The 12,572-nt window shown below is 40.3% G+C and overlaps 1 non-coding gene across 1 annotated transcript; it reads right to left on the bottom strand.

The window, feature by feature from the left end:
• Nucleotides 1-11,907: 11,907 nt before the first annotated feature.
• Nucleotides 11,908-12,012, bottom strand: LOC120238400. The gene has a single exon (XR_005530212.1). It is a non-coding gene; the product is annotated as a U6 spliceosomal RNA (small nuclear RNA).
• Nucleotides 12,013-12,572: the final 560 nt, after the last annotated feature.

Genomic DNA, 12,572 nt, shown 5'->3' with positions numbered 1-12,572 from the left:
GCTTCCCCAGAGCCCTGCCAGCATTGAGCACTGTATTCTTTTTAAAGTCTTCACCATTAAAATAGTAAAACAAAAATCTCATTATTTTAATTGGCATGCCCTTAGTTGCTGTTGAGGTTGAACACATATATTCAGAAAATATTTAAATTATTTTCCTTTGCAAATTGCCCTTTCATTTTCTTTCCTTTTTTTTTTTTTTTTTTTTTGAAGTTTATTCACTTTGAGAGAGACAGAGACAGAACACGTGTGACTGGGGGAGGGGCAGAGAGGGAGGGAGAAAATCCCAAGCAGGCACTGGGCTCAAACTCATGAACCGTGAGGTCCTCACCTAAGTCAAAATCAAGAGTCAGGCACTCAGTTTGTTAAGCATCCAACTCCAGCTCAGGTCATGATCTCATGGTTCATGGGTTCGAGCCTCACGTCAGGCTCTGTGCTGACAGCTCAGAGCCTGGAACCTGCTTCAGATTCTCTGTCTCCCTCTCTCTCTGTCCCTCACCAGCTCGCACTCTGTGTGTGTGTGTCTCTCTCTCAAAAATAAGTAAACATTAAAAAAAAAAGGAGAGAGAATCAGATGCTTAGCTGACTGAGCCACCCAGGCACCCTGCCTTTTCATTTTCTTTACCCATCTTCTTTTGGGGGAGTGGCTCTTATTGATTTACTAGGACCTTTATTTAGCAAGCACATTCATCTTCTACCATATATAAGCAAAAGCTTCATTCCAATTTGTCTTTTGACTGGTTTCTGCAGCACTAGGGTTGTACATGGTCATATCTATGGTTTCTTCCTTCAGGCTCACTCTTGGAATGATGTTCCCCATGCTAGGATTTTTAAAATATTTACTCAAACTTTATTATATGTAATTTTTATGTCTCACCTTTTACATTAAATCCATCTGAAATTTTGTTGGTAAGGTATGGAAAAGGATTCTACAGTTAACTCCTTCAAATGAATAGCCAGTTTTCCCTAAAGCCAAGTACTGAATGACAGACATTTTCCTCAGCTTCCAGTAGGGTCACATCCCAATTACAGTTTCATGAGAAGATGAAAATATCGTAAGTCAAAAATGCATTGAACACATACCTAACCTACAGAACATCCTATCTCACTCAGTCTAGCCTAACTTAAATGTGCTCAGAACACTTACATTAACTTACAGGTGGGGAAATAACCTAACACAAAGCCTATTTTATAATAAAGTGCTGAGTACCTCATGTAAATTTATTAAATTAAATGCAACAGAGTGCAGTACTATGTACCACTAGCCAGGAAAAGATCATTATTCAAAATTCAAAGTATAGTTTCTATGGAATGTTATTACTTTAGCACCTTCTAATGTTGAAAACATTGTTATGTCACACCATCTTAAGTCAGGGACCATGTGTGCATCCTTCCCTCATTGACTTATGGCATCACCTTCATTATACACTAATTTTTTCGTGTTTCTTTCTGGACCTTCTAGTCTTTCCATTGATCTATTCTCATGGCCACACCACACTGGTTTGATTTCTCTAATTTTATACTATGGTTTGATAACTGGTAGAGTTATTTCAATCCTTCTTTATTAACATTTAAAAAACATTTCTAGGGGCACCTGGGTGGCTCAGTCAGTGAAGTATCTGACTTCAGCTCAGGTCATGATCTCGCGGTCCATGAGTTCAAGTCCGGCATTGGGCTCTGTGCTGACAGCTCAGAGCCTAGAGCCTGCTTCAGATCCTATCTTCCTCTCTCTGCACTTCCCCCACTTGCTCTCTCTCTCTCTCTCTCTCAAATATAAATAAACATTAAAAAACTTTTTTAAACATTTAAAAAACATTTATAGACTATTGTACATTTATTCCTCCAACTGAATTTTGGAAATATTTTGTCAAAGCTTGACTTTTCCACTTACTGTTGTAGAAATACCTCTGTTTATCTCTCTAGCAGCTGTTCTTTCCATTATTCAATAAGCATTACCTGTGCCTATTTTAACCTGGCATTGTGCTAGGCACTGGAGATATAAAAACAAATTTGATGTAATTCTTGCCTTCAAGGGGCTTAAAATCACAGGTAGGAAAAGAAAACCAATGACGGTGATGTTAAATCAGGATTTCTGCTGTGGGGGTGTACTTTAAGGGTAGAAGCTTTGATATATCTTCTGAGAGCAGTGGTGGAAAATGAAAATAGCAAGAGATAGCCAGTGCCTCACCACTGGGCCTGATAAGTGGCTTCAGGAAGAGTCTGTGTTAATTATGTAACATTGGAACTCTAAGATTCCAAAGATACGTTTTGAGGGTCTTAAAATAAAAATCTACATTCCATCTGAGCACTGTCCAATGGAGTCTACATTTTCAGTTTCCCTATCCCATGCTAAAGCTTCCTCTCAGATTATGTTTCACCTGCTAGCAAGAGTGAGTACCCTGGCCTGTTACACAACTCAAACCACCATAGGTCAGGCACCATCTGTGCACACAACCTTTATTAAACACTATATTTTCATGTCTTTCGAAGAATTATTTGCTTGTTTATATAATCTAAAATCCCCTAGTCTTGTGAGGTGAGCAGAGGTCATAATTTCTACTTGAAAGGTGTATAAATGGATGCTTTGCAAAGCTAGCACATGAGTTAAGTGATCTGTCCACAGTGCTGGGTGACAGAGCCAAAACTGGTTTCAGGTTCCTGGGCCAGTTCTCTTTCTAGCACACTCTGTGGCCTACTGAGTAAGCCCTATCTTTCTGTTAAGGAGTGTCTAATAGCACTATTCAACCTGCAAATGGATATGTCTAGAACTTCATTATGTCTCTCCTCTACCTTTCACCCTCACCCCCTCACCACTATAAAGAAATGGGGGATCCCCTCCCTTTATACTTCTGCATCTAAAACATGAGGTTGGGAAGAAGAGGAAAAAGGCTAGAACAAGACTAGGGCGAGGATCTAGATGGAGGCCAAAGAAGTGGAGCAGAGGGGAAATGGGTCTCTCTGGGACAAGGGTTGAAGGAGTTGGAGCTCTTATGGTTTCCTGCTAATTTATCTTCAAAGGCTCCCTGGTTAAACACCCTGTCACTCCAACCCACTCACTTCCTTTTTCACTGCAACCATTAGTAGCTTCTGAGGTTCTGAATTTCTCTCCTTCTTTGGGCAACTTAAGATTAGAATTCAGACTCAGTTTTTCACCTCCAAGATATGCCTTTTAAAAACATACATACTGGGGCACCTGGATGGCTCAGCTGGTTAAGGGTCCAACTCTTCATTTCAGCTCAGGTCATGATCTCATGGCTGGTGAGTTCGAGCCCTGCATTGGGCTCTGTGCTGGCAGTGGGGAGCCTGCTTGGTATTCCTCATTTCTCTCTCTCTCTCCCCCACTCCCCTGCTCCCACTCTCTTTCTCTCAAAAATAAAAGAAAGAAGGAAGGAAGGAAAGAACGAACGAACGAACGAACTGGGACAGAAGATTAATCTGCAGCTCTTGCAACTGGGCATTTCATTACTGCAGCTGAGACTTAGAGACAGGAGGAGTTTGGGGTTAATGTTGGGGAAATGGACTGGATGCTGCCAAGACTAACATTGGGGATGGGTGGGGGCTGAGAACAGCTGTGGGGGAGTGATCTTCCCTACCTCAGCATGGACCAGCTGGAGGGAATTGAAAAGACAGAGGAGGCGGGGATCTGAGCCAAGGAAGGGAAAGGAAAGAAGGGAAATATTAAGTCAAGCAATTGGGAGAGAACTACTATAGCAAATTCTAGGGTCAGAGGAGGGAGGGTTTGACCTCTCATGCATGTGTGTGTCGACGGGGGGTGGGGGTGATGGCAGTTAAGTGACCTATAAGCCTGAGCAAAGTCAGGCTTGTAAGGCCACTGCAAAGCCTGCTTCTGTAAGTAATGTGTATACCATCTGTCTCTCTGTGCCAGGGGAAGCACTAATAAATGTTACATGTTGAAACTTTTGCATAGCTTGTACATAAAAATTCCATATGCCAATTGACTGGACTACATGAACACATCTGTCAAAAACAGGTCTCTTAGGCACAATTTAGGACATTCCAAAGCAGCTTTATAACTGTTTCAACCTCCAAGTGGTATGAATTAACTCTCATAAGCCACGTCCATTCTCTCTGAGTGGAGAATTGGGCTAAATGTCCAAAGAATTCAAGTCAGAAACACTCTTTAGCCTTCATTATAGAGTATCAGTAGCAAGGTCTTCCCCCGCCCCCAAATTATACTGTTGATTGACTCAGTGTTTGATGTCACATTGCTAACATATGTTAACATGGCCAAAATGATAAAATATGTATTATGGGCTTGAAAAGGACAGTATTTTTCACTTCTACAAGATTGTTACTCCATTAACATCTACAATTTCCAATGTACATTAACACCAGTAGGTGATTAGATCTCAGCTGCCAAGTATATTTATTTTGAAAAAGTCATCATATAGGAATTCCTGAGATGGTCCTTTTTTTTTTTTTTTTTTATCTGTTCTCTCCCTGCAACAGGAGATACATGAAGGAGGAACACAGCCTCTTTGGGACAAAGCTTAGCTGTGAACTTCATGCGCTCAGTCTCAGTACTCATATTAACTTAGGAACTGGAGAGTTATTCTTTTTACCTTACCCGGACTTGCATTTGTTATTTTTATGAAAATATCTTTAGAAAAGGAAGTATAAGTAATGAATGAATGGATGCGATGAATGAATGAACTAGATAATAAAATCAGGTTCTTGCGGGGCAGGCACCTGGATGGCTCAGTTGGTTGAGTGTCTGACTTCAGCTCAGGTCATGATCTCCTGGTTTGTGAGTCTGAGCCCTGTGTCAGACTCTATGCTGACAGCTCAGAGCCTGGAGCCTGCTTCAGATTTTGTGTCTCCCCCTCGCTCTCCCCTCCCATGCTCATGCTCTGTCTCTCTCTGTCTCTCAACAATAAATAAACATTAACAATTAAAAAAAAAAAGGATCTTCAAATGTCTCCACATGAAGGAATAACTAGAAGAGCCCGAGAGAAGGCAATGTCTTCGGTGTGAAGGAAAATCACACTTAGGTCTCAGAAAACTAGAACTGGATGGAGGAAGAATTCAACCTATCAGCAGAAACTGTGAAGAAAGGTGAAGAAAGGCTTAGGGATTTCAGTTTACTACTCAATAGGCAAGGCTGCCCTGGTGACTCTGCTAATAGATGAATACCATCCAAAACAGGGGAAGAGATCACCTTCCTCGATTTTTGAGTCAGATACTATGTTCCGATACACACCTAATTTTAACAACAAACTGGAGTAGACTCAAATAGGGCAACCAGATAAGACATAGGGCCTGCCCCTCAAGAATGTGTGATGCAATAGGGGAACTGAGTCAAATGAATGCCAGTTCAAGGAACCTGTGGTTAAGTTTAGCCTCAGAAAGGAAGAGCTTAGAGAACTAGTCACTGTAGAAGGAATACAATTTCAGTTATCAAATATTTGAGGATCTGTTATAAAAGAGATTAAGTCTGTTTGGTATGGAAATATTAGAACCAGTTAGTAAACTTCACTGGAAGATAGAGTTCACCTCAATCTGAGGGGGAGAAAGTTGCTTTTTAGGCTACCTGTCAGCATATCCACCACTCTCAGTGGAAGTGATAGTGCCCTCAAGGGAGGCAAAATTTCACTCTTGGAGTGGGGAGCAGTGTGCAAAGAATGGGACTACAAGGGTTCCAGGCCTTTCAAAGCTCCATCCTACTCAAAAAAAATCTTATTTCTTAGTATATAATTTTTCTTGTTGAGCTTTATTGGGCATCACGTGTGCATTACAAGCATTAACTTGGAAGATACACCAATCGGATGCTAGATCAGCGCTACATGGTGAACAAGGCTGTGATTGGAAGACTTTCTCTTGATTGCTCCATCTCAGGTTCATTTTGCTGTGCTGTTGGCTGCCATTGGCTGCTTTGAGGATGTTGTCTGTTTGATCCTCAGTGCTAGTGTGTGACTTGAGCTTTGGGAACTAAAAAAAAAAAAAAAAAAAAAAAAGCTTGTATTTATAAAACAAAAATGGAGGCGCCTGGGTGGCTCAGTCGTTTAAACATCTGACTTCGGCTCAGGTCATGATCTCAGTTAGTGGGTTTGAGGCCCGTGTCGGGTTCTGTGCTGACAGCTCAGAGCCTGGAGCCTCTTTCAGATTCTGTGTCTCCCTCTCTCTATGACCCTCTCCTGTTCATGTTGTCTCTCTCTCTCAGAAATAAATAAAACATAAAAAATTTTTTTTAAATAAATAAAAATGAAAAACAAAAATGGCTTATGTTTTGGGGCACCTGGATGGCTCAGTTGGTTAAGCATCTGACTTCAGCTCAAGTCATGATCTCGCAGTTCATGAGTTCAAGCCCCACATTGGGCTCTCTGCTGACAGCTCAGAGCCTGGAGCTTGCTTCAGATTCTATGTCTCCCTCTCTCTCTCTGCCCTTCTTCCGCTCATGCTGTCTCGCTCTCTCTCAAAAAGAAACATTGAAACATTTTTTACTGGCCTATATTTTACTATTTAATTCTACAAAAGTTAGTCAATCATCATTCACTATACCAAGTGCTGAAAAGAAGTGTCAACAATATTTGAGTAAGCACCTAGCATCTAGTTAAAAGCCATTTTCTCATATCAAATAAAACTTAAAAATTAATACTTAGGAAATTTAATTTTCTTCAATTGTTACTCTCTTACTGGAAAAAAATAACTATTTTGAATGATTTCTTTTTAAATTGATTACATTGCTATTTTTATATACTTCTAAATTGCTAATATGTATATTGACTTCATACATTAGTTTCTAAATAAACTATATTAAAAGTTATGCAGCAAATAGTTATCAAGTTAAATGTTAACAGCTTTTTAAGATTTTAAGTAATCTGTACACCCAAAGTAGGGCTCAAACTTACAACCCTGAGATCAAGAGTCACGTGCTCTACCATCTGAGCCTGCCACACGCCCCTGATTATCAATTTAACTAAAATTTTATTTTGTTGTTCTTAACCCTGCATTAAATAAAGTGAGCTTTACACTTTCTCTTCTTATATAAAGCACAAATATGCATATAGTAAATACACATAGAGCACGTCTGTGGTATTAAAATCTCATGGGCAGGTGATTAGGCAAAAACATGTCTGAAAGGCTCTTTAGAGGAATGATTTTTTTTTTTTGGAATGATAAGTTTTCAAAAGTTGAGAAATTCTGAATTAAAAGCAACTGAAGCTTTTTGGCATGAAAACATTTGGCTGTTGGTTTGTCAGGATGAATCTCGGCCAAAATTTGAAAGGAGTTTATTCATCTTTTTTCTTGTCCCCGTGTCCCCTTTCTTGCTCTTGATCCACCCCAGACTGTTTTCTGTCTTCAGTGACAGAACCCCAGCGCCTCGCTCCAGTGGTGGTAGATGACCTGGCTTGTCCAGCAGTGACATGGCACCTGAGTCAGGCCAATCACAGTTCATCCTGGGGCTTTTGCGGGAACTGAGAAGAGATCCTTTTCGGGCAGAGTTACATTTGCCAGGCTGTGAGCCCAGAGCTGCGCAGTCTCTCTCTGCCATAACGCGGGGCAAGACTACCAGAGAGTAAAACCAAAGGAGAGAGGCGGTGTTCCCTGAGAACCTAGATCCAGGCATGCCTGAAGCTGTCAAAGGAACCCCTGGAGTTCTTGGTGTCTTTTGTGGCTTAAGCCAGACGAGGTCCAGTCTCTGTTACCAGCAACCAGAACGGTTTTCACTCTGTGCATCCACGGTGCCCAGTTCATTAATTCCATGATTCTCTATCCAGAGTCCCAGGAACCCCTCTCTGGTTTCTCATCCGAAGCTGCTTTTCCCATTTGGGGCCTTAACCCATCACCTCCCCCTACTCAAACTCCACTCTCAGGGAGACTGTTCCAGTTCTTGCTGGCTATGATTCTGAATCTGAGACACTAATCTCATAGCAATATTTTTGGTGCCACTTTTATTTTCGTGGTTAAATTCTGAATTACTGTTTATTTGAAAAAATGTGTTTTACTTCCTTTTTGTGGACACCTCCTATACGTAAATATATATAAATTATGTGACATTCTATCAGCTCACTTGTCACTAAGTATATACCATTAAGGTACTACACACTGAAAGGTAACAAACATGAATCTATACGAAATTCTACTGACGTCCCTGAAAAATGTCTATTGTTAATTTATGACAGATAAACAGAAGGCAAAACTGATTTTGGTAATTTTATTACAAAGCATGTAAATACAAAGAGAGACAATCTCAAGCGGGTCCATACCCAGCACAGAGCCTGATTCAGGGATTGATCTTACCACCATGAAATCATGACCTAAGAACTGAAGTCAATTCATAAAAACTGAACTATAGTATACTAGTCAATATATTTTGGAATTTGTAAGGTTCTAATTAGTACATTCAGTAGCAGCTAAAGCTGATAGTATTCCTCATAAGTATTCCATTTAATAGTCCTATCCTTAATTATCTGAAATTTAATAATTTTTTATATTCAACAACTCCACTCCCAAATGGCTTCTAAGTTAGAAAGGCAGGCAGGCAGGAAGGACAGAAAGGAAATTTGGAATGAACAAAAGATGGCTCCTCTGTTCTTTGGGTACATGATCAGTTAACATTGTTCACCTTTCTGTGGACCCAAATCATTGAATAGCACACCAAATAATGGGAAGTGAATTCATAGCCTAGAGTGTGTCATTTTATCAGCCTCAGTAACTGATAACCAAAAATGGGATTAAAGAGATTTAATTCACTAGGAAGATATAAGTTGGGATACATTATACTTGAGGACGACCAAATGGATTGAGGAGGCATCTGAAAATACGGAACGGGGAATAAGGGCCCAGGGTTTGTGATACAAATTAAAAAGTCAGCAGAAACTCAATTGTGGAGGCTCAGAAAATGGCTGAACTCTTTGGATCCAACAGAGAGAAAAGGAGAAGGTCTGGTGGAAAATTTAAGGACAAGGAAAGGAAGAGAGTCTAAAAAGATTGTTATTGATTGACTGATTAGTTTTTGAGAGAGCTCGAACGTGAGTGGTGGAGGGGCAAACCTTGCAACCTTGAGATCATGACCCGAGCTGAAATCAAGAGTCAGATAACTTAACCTAATGAGCCACCCAGGAGTTCCCCCTACAAAGATACTTGAAATAAGCCAAGCCAGCATTAAGAAAAAAAAAAAAAAAGAAACCAATCAAGAGCACAAGGCATTTTGCCAGTGCCTGTGTCTTTTACAGCTATTGAGAAGGTGAGAAAAAAGGGCACCTGGGTGGCTCAGTTGGTTAAGTGTCTGACTTTGGCTCAGGTCATGGTCTCACAGTTCTTGGGTTCAAGCCCTAGTGGGTTCTGTGCTGACAGCTAGCTCAGAACCTGAAGCCTGTTTCAGATTCTGCATCTCTCTCTCTCTCTGGCCCTCCCCTGTTTATGCTGTCTCTCTCTCTCTCAGAAATAAATAAAATATAAATTTTTTTAATTAAAAAAAAGAGAAGGTAAGAAAGAAAAGCTTATAACTGAGATTTTGCTGAAGAGGCAACAGGGCAATCTTTGCTTAGGTTGTATGTAACATGTTAAGTCATCTAGTGGGTAGGACTTGACTTTGATCCTGACTGATAGAAGACAGATGTCTGGCATCTAGTTCCTGACCCAACACTGTTTTAGAGCACCTGGCATTCACTCTTGGCCCAATCTCTGTGTGAACCATGACTTGACAATAGTTTTATACCCAGATTTTGGGGGAGTGGGCAGTAGTATGAAATATCTCACCCATATTACATGGAAGAAGGTTTTTATATTTTTTGAAGATTTTATTTTTAAGTAATCTCTATACCCAATATGGGGCTCAAACTTACAACCACAAGATCAAGTGTCACATGCTCTACCAGTCAATTGAGCCAGCCAAGCACCCCTTTTTGTTTTGATTCTGATTTTTTTTTTTTTTTATTTCTAGGAGAGAGAGAGAGAAAGCATGAGCAGGGGAGGGTCAGAGATAGAGGGAGTCACAGACTGAAACAGCCTCCAGGCTCTGAGCTGGCAGTCAGCACAGAGCCCAATGTGGGGCTCGAACCCACAAACTGCGAGATCATGACCTAAGCGAAAGCCGGACGCTCAACCGACTAAGCCACCCAGGCGCCCCTGTTTTGATTTTTAATGGTACATATTTTTGGTACCTATTACCAAAGAACAGTAATTTTATTATACTCCAAATTTCTTATTAAAATTTTTACCTCTGTATTAGTCGGTGAAGTGTCATGCTTTATATTCTTAAACTAGCCATTTGGTTCATACCTAAGCTGCAACTATCAGCTAAATGGAGCTGAAAGCTCTTAGAATGATCAACCTCACCCACTTCAGGGGTCTCCATTGATTTAATGAATAGACAAATCCATGAAGAACAACTTTGGATTATTTATAGCTAAACCTTTTGTGAATTCCTCTACCCCCTTCTCTCTTACCAGCCTCTTCATTTCACTCTGGCATTGTCTTTTGTGGCTTTTTCCAAGTCTAACTTTCTCTTGTTTACATCTTCATGACACCTCCACTCACTTTATAGTAAAACTCAAGGTCCTTAGCCATGCCTCCAGGTTCCCTCATAATTGCTTTGTCATTGTAGTCTTGTCTCTTGTCACTTACCTCGATATCAAACTTCAAAAATTCAGTCATTCACATACCTTCCTCACAATTTTTGGCATACTCAAGTACCAAATGAACTAGCTACTTAGTATTTTTTAAATGTCTTCAATTTTTTTTTAAATGTTTTATTTATTTCTAGAAGAGAGACAGATAGTGTGAGCAGGGGAGGGTCAGAGAGAGAGGGAGTCACAGACTCTGAAACAGGCTCCAGGCTCTGAGCTGGCAGTCAGCACAGAGCCCGATGCAGGGCTCGAACCCACGAACCGCGAGATCATGACTTGAGCGAAAGTCAGACGCTTAACCGACTAAGCCACCCGGGCGCCCCGATTAGTATTTTTATATAGATCAATTTTGATTACTCAGATAGGCTATTCTAAAAGGGAAACTGTATTTCCACCAAAAAGTTAGTTCGCAAGTTAGTTTCAACTGCCATATAGCGAACATGTGTTTAATTCTACCTAGATAACGCTGCCAGCTGAAGCTCTGAGATTAAGGCAACTTTCTTCCTCTTTTTTTAAATGTATGCTTATTTTTGAGAGAGAGAGGGGAGGGGCAAGCAGGGGAGAGGCAGAAAGACAGCGACAGAGGATGTGAAGCAAGCTCAGTGCTAACAGCAGAGTCTGACATGGGGCTTGAACTCCCGAACACAAAATCATGACCTGAGCAGCAATCAAGAGTTGGCCACTTAACTGACTGAGCCACCTAGGCGCCCTCAAGTCTACTTTCTTTAAAAGGAAATTAGCAAATGTTACAAAGGTGTTACTTACTAGAGCCAAAAAGATGTTCTTACAAGAGATGCAGATAAGAATTGGGAGGAGTAGATTTCTATCACTATGTAATGACTTACCCACCATGAACTACCTAAATCACTAAAATCTGATTAGTAAGTAAGGTAAGTGTCTACTCTAGCCTGTCAAATTGCTAGAGGAGGAAACAAATCTCCAGGAGATTGTGACTCACAATGAAGCTTAAGGACCTTTACAGGTGAGCAAACAGGTTCAAATCTATTTGTCCAAGGGCTGCAGTAGAAATGAAACTGGAAAAAATGACCATACTTCGTGAAGAATTCCTATTCAGTCTTTTAAAAAAATGTTTTGGGGGGGAGGCACCTGAGTGGCTCAGTCAGTTAAGTATCCATCTGACTCTTGATTTCACCTAGCTCATGATATCATGACTGTAAGATCGAGCCCTGCAATGGGCTCTGCACTGACCATGGAGCCTGCTTAAGATTCTGTCTTCCTTTCCCCCTGCCCATCTCCCACTCACACCCCATCTCCCAAAAATAAATAAATAAAAATAAAAATTTTTTAACAACTTAAAGAAAACATGTAACCCTACACAAATTTGTATGTTGTCCTTGCAGAGAGGCCATGCTACTTTTCTCTGTATTATTCCAATTTTAGTATAAGTACTGATGAAGTGAACATTCAATTCAATCTTTATAACGTGTATGAAAAGACTACTTATAATGGAAATATGAAGCTATGATTCTGTTTTAGTCAGTACAATCAGTATACAAAACCACCTAATCCTCATTTGAATCAACAGTGAAAGGGACGCCTGGGTGACTGAGTTGGTTAAGTGACCAACTTCAGCCCAGGTCACGATCTCACAGTCTGTGGGTTTGAGCCCCGTGTCAGGCTCTGTACTAACAGCCCTGAGCCTGGAGCCTGCAGATTCTATGTCTCCCTCTCTCTCTGTCCCAATGTTGCTCACACTCTGTCTCAAAAATAAACATTAAAACAATTTTTTAATGATAATAAAAAATAAAATTTAACCACAATACTTGAAAGCACAAATTATGATTATACTTCAACACAGATTTAATGCAAATATCATTCCCTTCATGTATTCAGCTGATCTGAGCTAAAACAGACTGTATGCTCAAAGAAAATAAGGGAGGAAAACATTTAAATTTTCAATTCTATAAAACTACAGGAATGTGAGAAATATTATTCTCTACCACCTGATTTATATTTTATAGA

This window comes from Hyaena hyaena, unplaced genomic scaffold (genome assembly GCF_003009895.1).
Source record: "Hyaena hyaena isolate Hyena2069 unplaced genomic scaffold, ASM300989v1 scaffold_205, whole genome shotgun sequence".
NCBI classification, from domain to species: Eukaryota; Metazoa; Chordata; class Mammalia; order Carnivora; family Hyaenidae; genus Hyaena; species Hyaena hyaena.
Note: the sequence above shows the minus strand (reverse complement) of the source record. Positions and strands in the feature narration are given on the sequence as shown.